This window comes from Schistocerca serialis, chromosome 1 (assembly GCF_023864345.2).
Source record: "Schistocerca serialis cubense isolate TAMUIC-IGC-003099 chromosome 1, iqSchSeri2.2, whole genome shotgun sequence".
Taxonomy (NCBI): domain Eukaryota; kingdom Metazoa; phylum Arthropoda; class Insecta; order Orthoptera; family Acrididae; genus Schistocerca; species Schistocerca serialis.
Genome location: NC_064638.1, coordinates 895998131 through 896011762, shown reverse-complemented (window position 1 = coordinate 896011762; position 13632 = coordinate 895998131). Strand labels below are relative to the sequence as shown.

General features: G+C 40.2%; 1 pseudogene; it reads left to right on the top strand.

Annotated features, from left to right (window-relative positions):
- Positions 1 to 7463: 7463 nt before the first annotated feature.
- On the top strand, positions 7464 to 7580 carry LOC126427932 (5S ribosomal RNA; annotated as a pseudogene).
- Positions 7581 to 13632: the final 6052 nt, after the last annotated feature.

Here is a 13632-nt window from a genome sequence, read left to right as displayed (position 1 = left end):
TGCTTTTCACAATACATATAAATGACCTAGTAGATAGTGTCGGAAGTTCCATGCGGCTTTTCGCGGATGTTGCTGTAGTATACAGAGAAGTTGCAGCATTAGAAAATTGTAGCGAAATGCAGGAAGATCTGCAGCGGATAGGCACTTGGTGCAGGGAGTGGCAACTGACCCTTAACATAGACAAATGTAATGTATTGCGAATACATAGAAAGAAGGATCCTTTATTGTACGATTATATGATAGCGGAACAAACACTGGTAGCAGTTACTTCCGTAAAATATCTGGGAGTATACGTGCGGAACGATTTGAAGTGGAATGATCGTATAAAATTGATTGTTGATAAGGCGGGTGCCAGGTTCAGATTCATTGGGAGAGTCCTTAGAAACTGTGGTCCATCAACAAAGGAGGTGGCTTACAAAACACTCGTTCGACCTACACTTGAGTATTGCTCATCAGTGTGGGATCCGTACCAGATCGGGTTGACGGAGGAGATAGAGAAGATCCAAAGAAGAGCGGCGCGTTTCGTCACAGGGTTATTTGGTAACCGTGATAGCGTTACAGAGATGGTTAGCAAACTCAAGTGGCAGACTCTGCAAGAGAGGCGCTCTGCATCGCGGTGTAGCTTGCTCGCCAGGTTTCGAGAAAGTGCGTTTCTGGATGAGGTATCGAATATATTGCTTCCCCCCTACTTATACCTCCCGAGGAGATCACGAATGTAAAATTAGAGAGATTCGAGCGCGCACGGAGGCTTTCAGACAGTCGTTCTTCCCGCGAACCATACGTGACTGGAACAGAAAATGGAGGTAATGACAGTGGCACGTAAAGTGCCCTCCGCCACACACCGTTGGGTGGCTTGCGGAGTATAAATGTAGATGTAGATGTACAGTGGGTGTAAGATATTTCCAGGCAAAATTCGGTGCAGCAGAAATACAGTTACGGAATTGGGCGGAATATCTGAAACCACCCCCTCCACCCCCCCCCCCCCCATTACACCCCACCACCTCCTAGTCTACCTCCGCTAGTTTCGTCAAATTCAAGAACTTCGCAAGTTAGTGGAAACATTTTCTTGCAGGAAACTTCCTGACAAATTAAAACTGTGTGCCAGACCGCATTCCCAGGTTCGAGTCTCGGCCCGCACGCAGTTTTAATTTGTGAGGAAGTTTGAAAGCAGCGCACACTCCGCTGTGGCGTGAAAAATCATTCTAGTTTCTTGCATCTTGCTGGAAGTACTTTCCGAATTTGTCTTTTCGTGGACGTTCTTCTCAAACTTACAGAAGTTATGTGTGTCCAGTACCGGTGCGGAAGTATCATTGTCGAAAAGGAGAATGGTACAAAGAGAGATTGGCAGAAATAAATGTACTGCTGGAACACCTAAATGCCCGTAGCAGGCACCATCGGTCAAGGAACTGCGAAATGAGTTTACCAATCAATTTTTTTCACCAGAAGGCAAACTAGATTTTTAATGTTATTGTAAACATAAATGTATTACGTTTACGATAAAAGTAGTAAATTTTGCTTGCAAGAATCGAAGGCAAATTTTTTTTCTGACATGGAGTATTTGATTATACAATAGACAAGAGATGTTCGACATATCCATAGACATCGACAAATTTTTTAATCTGAGTCAAGTCCTCTGATTTTAGTTAATTGAATAGTGTTTCTTGGCAACACCAGTAAGTACTCATTCAATATTTTTTCTGTTTTTTATATTTGTGTTTCGTCATGATTTTTATTCATTAATAATAGCGAAACAACAGTGGCATCTTCCCTGGTCCTTAAGAATAATTGCACTTCTGTAACAAGTACTTGCGGCGAGTTCCTGAAATAAATTTGCCCCAGTGACTTTAACAGGTAAACTTGAGTAACTTTTTGTTCTAGTGTAAACACGACAGCAAGTGCATACAGACGTTATTTGCTAGTGGAAGCAAGCCTTTCGTAACACGTACCATCTAGGCGCAGCTTGGCGTTGACATACCTCGGAAACAAATGAATGTCTTGCAAGTAGTGCCCATTTTCTACGCTTCTGGCAGCACTAGCGCAATTGTCAATTTATAGTGCAAACAGTAGCTATCAGGTGGTTGTCGAGTAAAATTCACATAATAGTGCGCTTTACTAGCTTTTAATATTTGTTTTTAAAATGGTGCAATTTATAGATGAAGGTGTTCAAATGTTCAAATATGTTTGAAAGCTTATGGGACTTAATTGCTAAGGTCATCAGCCCCTAACCTCACACACTACTTAACCTAAATTATTCTAAGGACAAATACACACAACCATGCCCGAGGGAGGACTCGAACCTCCGCCGGGACCAGCCGCACAGTCCATGACTGCAGCGCCCAAGACCGCTCAGCTAATCCCGCGCGGCTAGATGAATGTGATGATTAATATGTTTTGCTGTAGCAAGTCGTCTCATATAAATTGTTACAGTGGGTGCAAGATATTTCCAGGCAAAATTCGGTGCAGCAGGAATTTCATCTTAAATACATCAACATTGGAACTAAAAGTTTGACGATATGGCGTGTTTTGTCCATATAATACGACAGGCCAAGATATTGCGAAAGCCTGTTTTCATCATACTCGCGATTGCACTATATCTAAAGGGCGTTATTGACATTTTACTTCATAGCTGGTAGTGTTCAGGAGAAAGAAACTGTGGTGACTCTTGTTTCGGGAAAAATATAGTAACAATTTACTGTAAATAGTGCTACATTCCTTTACACTTATCTTATACTCTTTTGCTCAAATTCTATCAAAGTACTTTTGCTAACTGAAAAACAGTTTGCAGTTAAGTTAGTAACCGGTGTGATAAATTTTCGTAAGAAAGTGCTGAAATACAAATTTGCTGGGTCCCACTGTAAGAGTAAGGGAGAGCAATGTATCTGGAGGGTACTGTATCTGGGAACATGTGATGTTTCTTGGTCGGTGTTTCGATCTACTGAGTGATTTTAGAATCACATGAATGAATGGGTGCTAGAGACCGCTATAAGAAAACTCTGCTTGTTTGTTTCGTCCAGCGTTTGTAAGTATTACAAGTTCCATATATTTAAGTGCTATATAATACATTAAAACATTGTTTTAATTCTTCAGTTACAAAGATTTATGGTGAGTAAAATCATAAATACTTTTACAGTTGGTTACATAATGTGTGTGTGTGAAATACATACTTAGTCAGAGGATCATCATTTTGTATCTTGAAACAGGTCTTTTTACCATCAAAAACAAGTGATATTCACAAATGAGTTTCTTTAACATCTTAACAATTTTCTCTGCCAAGAAAATTGAAATTTGTCTCAGTTCCCAACAGCTCCTGTTTCAAAATCTTTTTAATTGGGCATTAGATTTTGATAAAACTCCACATTAATTTGACATCACTTACTGATTTTTGCAATGTATCACAGTAATAATGTAACACATAGACAATTAAATGCAGTATTGAAAATGTTTTCTCAATTGCAACCCTTTTAAAGTTGAGTAGAATATTTGTTCCTAGGTACGAAAGCATGTTGTACCTTGCAATACTTTTTTGCATTAAGACACAACCTATTTTTCCTGAGTAATTTTTGAAATTATCAAAGACTGAAGCACACATAAAGTGAATGCTGACATTTTATTACGAAGTAAGAAAATACATTAAACTTCTATTACAGTGCACGCTATAGACAAAAGTCCTAAAAGTGTCCCAAGGAACAATACTTAACTGCTGAAGACAAAAGTAAATCCAAACAGAGTATGTAACGAAGAGAGAACCCACTGAGATCAACTTGTTGACTATTTACCATTACCTTATGTAATTTTCGGCATAAGAATTGTTATCGATGATGGTCGATCTAAGGTAACTAAATATCTCAACTTCAGACTGATCCTATAGAATCCACCTCCAGGTACCTCCAAAAAAAGAAATTTTCGTCATCGTCATTGGGACGCGAATTCTCGCCGTGATTACCGAATTTCGCGAAGTTATACATTCTTCGCGATGTTTTGTAATATTACTTATTGAGAAACATTTCTTGAAATATCTCAGCACACGAGAAATTCACGTTGAATGTTGGAAAATTTAACACAGAAGTGGGATTGAAATATCCAAATCATTCATTTTGCTTTGCACGATCTTTTAAGAAATCTACATTAAAATCTCCACAAATAACTAGCTGTTTCCTGCTGTCTAAATGGTAGTTCAATTATGTATCTAGATTTCTCACAAAAGACTGAAATTTTCCTTGAGCGGATCCGTAGACTATTACAATTTCAAGATAAATATTCCGCAGCTCACAAACACTAGCATATTGGTTGCGGTCTACCCAAAAATTGCTTTTTTCAATATTATTGACTCTGTGTCAACTCTTACACATGTTGCAGCTCCAGTTTTTTCCGTGTTAACACTACACGAAAGAGGTACTAGTATATAATTACTTAAATTTAACTTCTCTACCCTTATTGTTACATGCTGTCCATACAGCACGAAAACATCTAACACATCAGAATTTTCCACATCTACAAGTACAAGAAGCTCATCTACTTTGTTATCCAGTCCCCTAATATTCTGATGAAACAAACTAATGTTACTTTTCTGGAAATTGTTGCATATATTATGCTCCTGTTCTCTTTAATTTATTTCAAGATTTTCTGTTTATAATCTGACTCATACTTGAAAACTGTGTCCCTCTGACTCCACTAATCACAGGGATTTCACCCGGTGTGTTTGTGGCACCCCTTACACTTTCGGAAGAGTGCTCAGCTATCTATCGCCCCCCTCCTATTCAGGTGCAAGCCATGATTCATACATCCCCACATCCCAATTTCAATAACAGGTACATCACAGATATAAGATTTTGTTTCAGTCAACAGCAATCCACTCTAGTCTTTGTTGGGCCGGCCAGGGTGGTCGAGTGGTTCTAGGCGCTACAGTCTGCAACCGAGCGATCGCTACGGTCGCAGGTTCGAATCCTGCCTCGGGCATGGATGTGTGTGATGTCCTTAGGTTAGTTAGGTTTAAGTAGTTCTAAGTTCTAGGGGACTGATGACCTCAGATGTTAAGTCCCCTAGTGCTCAGAGCCATTTAGTCTTTGTTTACATGACTGAGAACTGTCTTACACAGGGCCAGTTACGGCACTGCTGAACTTCCACAATATCCACGCGAGAGTGTGCTGTTTTTGATCCTCTTTCATCCTTGTCACCTTTGGTACTATGTTTCTATCCAGGTGTTTCCTGCTTCTCATAGTATAAGTACCTGATATTTCTCATAAAAATCTGTGTACATAGCCGCTATGCTCTCTGTAAGCTAGCTAAGATTCGCTAGGTTTCACAATGCCTGTGTTCTGGAATTCTACACCTAACTTTTCCTACAGCATTATCCTACACTTCTCCGTGACTGACACCTAAAAGCAGGGCTCTTTTCTTTCTACTTGACTTCACCACCGACCTAGTCTCAAAGTTGCTGCTATGTGTTTGCTGCACTCTGCTTTGTTCAAACATTGTTTGAGGCTCTTCCTCATTTTCAGATAACAGCTTAAATAGATTGTTTACTTATACTTTATGTCTCCTGGCTATGCTTGGCAGTAGGTATCATGATCAAATGTGATTTCTGAGGTTTCTCTCATTTTGTTATTACACTTTATGTTTCCACAGTTCCCACTGACTCTTTCCCCTTTCAATCTAACTAACTCAAAATACACCATTTCTGATTCTGCCTAAAAACTACAAATCTTTCTTTCTTATTCCACGATTGTCTTTCGCGACTGCATAATCTACGACTCTAAGGCAGAGCCTCATCTGTTACTTTACCGGCCTCCCCGCTACAATCAATCAACGAAACACAAACAGACTGTCTTGACATGTTTCTCCCATACTAGCTAACCTATGGCATCATCTACATTTATCACGCATACGCTCCTCTTACAGTAAACCAAAAGGCACTAACACACTCTTACAGTTTAATGAAGCAAGAACTAGTGAAAATTTTTCTTGCGTTGCCCACATAACTTCCAAATGTATGTAAATACAAGAATTTAAATACTACACAGAAATTCACAGAACGTAAGTTGTAAATAGTAGAAGACACTAAACAAATGAAAACTAAAATAGAACAATATTTTAACAGCATTATACAGCCCCTATCTGGAAATAATAAAAAATCTCTGTAATGTATCCAAAACCACACTAAGCGATCTGCACTTGTGGTGCTGACGTCACGGCACTTAGAGCATGCGATCGGCCACACTGCTTAATCTGTCTTTTGGATGCACTAAATTTGCCAGAATGTTCCCAAGAACTTTTAAATCTTCCATTTGCTCACGCAGTGCTCATTTCGGCAGTCCGTCCCATTTTACAGTATGATCCAAAGATATTTCAATTATGTGACAGGCCCCAGAAGATCATTATTAATCCTGTAATCGGTTCTTTCACGTTGTAGTGCAGTTACAGTGCTTTCACCCGCATTCTTAGAGATATATCTAATGCACATAAAGTTGGTACACAAAACAGGTCAGTACAATGTTGCAGAAACAACGAGAAAAGCTTGCCAAATTTAAACGAGCACCAAACCCCCAAGATTAGCGATCTTGTACAGAAGCCCAAAATTTAGTGCGGACTTCAGTGCGAGATGCTTATAATCGTTTCCACAACGAAAATTTGCCTCGTAACCTGGCAGAAAATCCAAACTGATTTTGGTCGCATGTAAAGTATGCTAGCGGCATCGATGACAGTGCTGCCAAAGCAGAGTTACTGAACATAGCCTTTAGAGATTCCTTCACCAAAGAAGACGAAGTAAATATTCCAGAATTCGAATCAACACCAACTGCCAGTATGAGTAACTCAGAAGTAGATATCCTCGGAGTAGTGAAGCAACTTAAATGACTTAATAAAGCCGAGTCTTCCTGTCCAGACTATATACCAATTAGATTTCTTTCAGGATATGCTGAGGCTATAGCTTCATACTTAAGACTCAACAACCGTTCGCTCAACGAAAGATACATACGCGGAGACTGGAAAGTTGCACAGGTCACACCAATATTCAAGAAAGGAAATAGGAGTAACACACTGAATTACAGGTCCATATCATTAACATCGATAAGCAGCAAGACTTTGGAACATATATTGTGTGCGAACGTTACGAATTACCACGAAGAGAACAGTCTACTGACACTTAGTCAACACGGATTCAGAAAATATTGTTCTAGTGAAACATAATTAGCTCTTTACTTACACAAAGTATTGAGTCTTATCGACAAGGGATTTCAAATTGATTCCGTGTTTCTAAATTTCCAGAAGGCTTTTGATACTATACCACACAAACGACTTGTAATCAAATTGCATGCTTATCGAATATCGTCTCAGTTATGTGACTGGATTCCTAATTTTCTGTCGAGGTCACAGATGGTAGCAACTGATGAAAAGTCATAATGTTAAACAGAAGTAATTTCTGGCGTTCCCCACGGCAGTCTTATAGGACCTCTGCTGTATAAAGGGGCAACGGCCTTGCCACAGTGGATACACCGGTTCCCGTGAGATCACCGAAGTTAAGCGCTGTCGGGCGTGGCCAGCACTTGGATGGGTGACCATTCAGCTGCCATGCGCTGTTGCCATTTTTCGGGGTGCACTCAGCCTCGTGATGCCAATTGAGGAGCTACTCGACCGAATAGTAGCGGCTCCGGTCACAGAAAACCATCATAACGACCGGGAGAGCGGTGTGCTGACCACAGGCCCCTCCTATCCGCATCCTGAGCTGAGAATGACACGGCGGTCGGATGGCCCCGATGGGCCACTTGTGGCCTGAAGACGGAGTGCTGCTGCTGTATAAAGGAGACAATCTGAGCAACCGTCCTAGGACGTTTGCAGATGATGCTGTAGTTTATCGTCTAGTAAAATCATCAGAAGATCAAAACAAATTGCAAAACGAATTAGAAAAGATATCTGTCTGGTGCGAAAATTGGCAATTAACCTTAAATGATGAAAAGTAGGAGGTCATCTCCATGAGTGCTGAAAGGAATGTATTAAACTTCGGTTACACGATAAATCCGTCAAATCTAAAGGCCGTAAACTCAACTAAGCACCTATAAATTACAACTACGAACAATTCAAATTGGAAAGAACGTATAGAAACTGTTGTGGGGAAGCAGAACATCACACTGCTATTTATTGGCAGAATATGTAGCAGACGCCTACACTGCATTTGTCTCACCTCTTTTGAAGTGCAGCTGCATCGTATGGTATCCTTACCAGATAGGATAAACTGTGTATATCTGGAAAGTACAAAGAAGGATAGCACGTTTTGTATTATCGAGAAGTAGGGGAGAAAGCATCACAGACACGATACAGGATTTGGGGAGGACATTATTAAAGCAAAGGAGCGTTGCAGCTGGACCTTCTCATGAAATTTCAGTCACCAAATTTCACCACCGAATGCGAAAGTATTTTGTTGACACAGACCTAAAGAGGCAGAAACGATCATCATAATTAAATAAGGGGAATCAGAGCCCGCACGGAAGGATATAGATGTTCGTTTTCTCCGAGCGCTTTCGGGAGTAGAGAAATAGATAATTATTGTGTAAGTGGCTCGATGAACCCTCTGCCAGGCACGTTAAATGTGATTTGCAGAGTATCCACATTGATGTAGATTTGTGATGCTGCTGTGACTAGGAATCATGGACTACTTATGAAATGCATTGCAGTGAGTTCAGCGATTAATCACAGTTCAGCACTATCGCAGATGCCCGTTGTCGATGAATGATGGTAAACTTGTGAGAGGTACCAATCTTCCATTGGGTTCGAGAGGCCTATTACTGTTAGTTCTGGCGTCATGGTGTAGGAAACCATCAAACATGACTTCAGATCACGACTGTTAGAGACTGCGGGGATTCTGACAGTAGAATGGTAAATTATCGACATTTTTCGTCCCCTTGTGTTATCTTTCATACAACACTATCTTGGTGCCATTTTCCAAGAGCACAATGCTTGGCCACACACGACATGCTTTCCTGTTAACTGCGTACTCGATGGTGAAGTACTCCTGTTGCCTGAAAGTTTCACAGATATGACCTATACAGAACAGACTTGGTACCAGCTAGGATGCCAACTATATCCCAGAGCCAGTATACAGGTATCAACGGCCAACGTGCATAGAGACTGTAACACACCCAGGGGTACAAATGATGGGGACCCTTACACTGGTTGTCTCTTGACCGTACGCCCTGTCCACACCACGTACCTGTTACTTCCGCGGCGATCGTATTCTTCTGCTCCACACCGCTGCTGGCTGCCTACACATGTAGAGATACTCACAGCACAACATGACAGCTCCATGTCCCGTGATCAATCCTGCAAAATGCAGCCTCTCGCAAAGATATTCCGCATCCAAAACCAGCGATATGACAATACACTTGCAAGACGTGATATAACGGCTTAATGTCACTCTTCTCAACCGAATCATTGCACGCATCCAGGCCAGAAGGGGTGGAACGCCATGCTGAAGAGTGGGCTTGTGCTGCCAAATTCTTTGTAAATCTGACTCTATTTTCTAATCATTGAAATAACATCACATACCCACTCACCTCATGAAGTTTCATTTCGGTTCCTCTTCCACCTCTGTGTGTTTCACTTTTCTTTTGCCACACAAATCACACTTAGGTAACAAAAATCGTGGAATACTTTCTAATGTCGTCTTGGGCCTCATTTTTCCCGGCGTAGTGCAAGAGCTCGACGTGGCTTGGACTCAACAAGCCGTTGGAAGTCCCCTGCAGAAATACTGAGCCATGCTGCCTCTGTAGTCGTCCATAAATGCCACAGCGTTGCCAGTGCTGAATTTTATGTACGAACTGACCTCTCGATTATGTCCAGTAAATGTTGTATGGAATTCATGTCGGGTGTGCTCGAACTGTCGAGAATGTCCTTCAAACTAATCGCGAACATTTGTACCCCAATGGCAAGCGTATTGTCACCCATAAAAATTCCATCGTCATTTGCGAACATGAAGTCCACGAATGGCTGAAAATTGTCTCCAAGTACCCGAACGTAACCTTTTCCAGTCAGTTCCACTTAAACACAGCCCTCATCATTAGAGGACCACCAGCAGGTTGCACAGTGCTTTGTTGACAGCTTGCATTCATGGCTTCATGGGATCTGCGCAACACTCGAACCCTATCACCAGCTCTTACCAGCTGAAAACGGGACTCATCTGACCAGGCCACTGTTTTCCAGTTGTTTAGGGTCCAGACGTTATGGTCAAGAGCCCAGGAGAGAAGCTACAAACCTATGTAGTGATGTTATCAAAGCTACTGCTTCGGTCGTCTGCTGCCATAGCCCACTGACGCCAAATTGCGAAGCACTGTCCTAACGGATACTTTCGTTCTACATCCCACATTGATTTCTGTAGTTATTTCAAACAGCGCTGCTTGTCTGTTAGCACTGATAACTCTTTGTAAACGCCGCTGCTCTCGGTTGCTAAGCTAAGGCCGTCAGCCACTGAGTTGTCTGCAGTTAGATGTAACGTCTGAAATTGAGAATGCGGATTTCGGAATATTGAATTCCCTAACGATTTCCGAAATGGAATGTCCCATGCGTCTAATTCCAACTAAAACTCCGTGCACAGTGTCTGTTAATTTCCATCGTGCGGCCATAATCACGTTGGAAACATTTTCACACATATCACTTAAGTACAAACGACAGGTACGCCAATGCTCTGCCCTGCTATACATCATGTAGCCGATATTACCGCCATCTGCGTACTTGGATATCGCAAGCTCATGACTTTTGTCAAAAAAAATGTTCAAATGTGTGTGAAATCTTATGGGACCTAACTGCGAAGGTCATCAGTCCCTAAGCTTACACACTACTTAACCTAAATTATCCTGAGGACAAACACACATACCCATGCCCGAGGGAGGACTCGAACCTCCGCCGGGACCAGCCGCACAGTCCATGACAGCAGCGCCTAGACCGCTCGGCTAATCACCCGCGGCGACTTTTGTCACCTCAGGGTATGTGGTCTAGGGAAGAGGGTAATTCCGTACTATGAGACTTCTGTAAATTCTAGGAGACGATTTTGTTTATTAGAGAATTATTGTACATACAATTTCTTTGCACAAATCACATAACAAAATAAACTTCCTACCTACACTCCACTCTGCATTGCTCACAGAGCAATTAAGATAATTAATTCTGTACAGTGTATAACTAGGATTTTAAGCGCACGCCTACAACCGTACCATACAGCCAATCTACTCCGACGAGCTCACTTGATTCGGCTCTTCAGACTTAACTGATCAGCCAAAGACATTTCGCTCGATGTATCTGATTGCTCGTTACGAAGGTACACAAAGTGATTTGTCTACAGTTGTCAAATCAAAAATGGTTGTGAATAGAATCTGAATATTGTTACTATTGAGAGGATCACTCCTATAATTGACAATAAAATCAGAATTATACTAAAGAAATCTTAACACAGTAAATGAATGTGTCTGCACCTCATTCTACATATTACATCACACCTTCTTTAATACATTCTTTCTTAATAACGAAGCGAGATTTTGGAGTGCATATTATCGCTCCCAGAGCCAGAAACTTTACATCTTGAACGGCGGTAAGTGTCCACTTACGTTTTTACGTTTCAGTTGATTGTATTCCATGAGTACTGTGGAGAGCGATCTCTGGGATATAAGAACATGACACAGATGTACATCTAATTCAATTTAAGCGCAATATAATGAAATGACTTAACGTCATCAAAGAGTATTATATTACTAATTACAGAATAACCTTAAACATTATTTTTAAGACCTTCTGTGAAGGTACTCTTCAGTGAAGTAGAAGTTATTCAATTAAGAGTTCCTTAACGCAGTCTTAAACTCGGAAACGTTTGTCCACATGACATTTAATATGTTCTGAGAAGTCCTTGAATATGTGTCTACCCACATATCTAACTTGTTTCTGTACTCTGTCAACTCCTTGAAGTCTTTGTAGAAGTTGTTCTTCGTATTGTTTTGTCGTAAGTGCTATATTCATACAATACATTTAATATGTTCTGAGAAGTTCTTGAATATGTGTCTACCCACATATCTAACTTGTTTCTGTACTCTGTCAACTCCTTGAAGTCTTTGTAGAAGTTGTTCTTCATATTGTTTTGTCGTAAGTGCTATATTCATACAATCCACTGTTTTTTGTGAAAAAAGAAGTATTGGTAATCCAAAGACCACACACATGCACACACACACACACACACACATACACACACGCACACACACACACAACTCTTATACAAAATCCAAGTTCCTTCGAAATGTCGCTGCAAGATGTTCTACAATTAACAACAGACATAATTCTTATAGCACATTCCGATGTTCTGAAAAATACTACACCTTAAGTTTAGTTCCCTAAGAAATGATCCTAAAACTCATTAGTGAATGGAAATGTTCAGGATTACCTACTTTCCTTATTTTTAAGTATCCTACAGCAGCAACTATATGTACTATAAACATATCTGATTTAAGGCACATCACTAGTTCTAAGCAGTGAGTTTTGCAGTTAACAATGTTTTCTATCCGTATTCCCATAAACCTAACACTTTCTAATTCTTGTTTTTCATTAATGGAAAGGACTATTTTTATTGTTCCTGAAATTCTATGAGAAGTACTGGACTTTATGTACTGAGTCTTCTCAACATTCACTGATAATAAATTTATTAATGTTTTCAAATATTTCGTACAGCTGTCTTTTCGCTATATTGGCATCATCTACAAGTAGCATGAAATTTTCTTCTTCTGAAACTGCAAGCTGAAGATAATTTAAGTAAAACAGAAACAGCAAAGGATCTATAATAGAACCTTGTGGTATAGCATAGATGAGTGTTGCATATTCTAGGGGACAATATTAGTTGACTGGAATGGAACTGATTCAGCCTGCTGTATACCAGTCAAAAAATATGAACAACATGAACCTGCTGTGTCTACAGTTCCACAACATTTTAGCTTATGGATGAGGATATCATGGTTCAACAGTCGAAATCCCTTAATAACTCACAAAATATCCCCAATCGTAATACAATCTAGTTAATTAACTCGAGGATATCTTCTGTGAAATATAGCCTGCTCAGGTGATAGTCCTACTTGAAAATAAAATTGTTTGCTTCTGTGCTCCGTGTTTAAAAGGCCTATGACACAAGATCTTCTCAAAAATTTTTGAAAAGCATTGGCTGCAATGAAATGAGTCTATAATTCTTTACTAATGTTTCGCCCCTTTTGTGAAGTAGCTTGACACCTATATATGTAAGGCTGTCTGAGAAAGTATAATATGAAACTATTCAGTATACAAGTAACTAAATATGTTGTGAAGTTTAGTTGAACAATCTTTATTCTATTACTGCTTTCATCATAACCACTTGTAGATTTATTTTTAAGAGGCGTAGGTGGGGTTAAATTTTTCAGATGTTTTGAATTCCCCTCTCATACGCTCTGGGAAGTGTTGAAATACAAATTATCTGCTAGCAAGACCTCTAAAAAAGTTCAGAAAGCCCTCCCTTACAAGCTTGCAGGACATTGTATAAAATTACTATATGAAAACTAAACAAATGCAGCTAATACAGTACATAAGAAATATAAAACTTGTAGACACAGTAACACATCTCCAGTCTGAGGCAGAAACTAT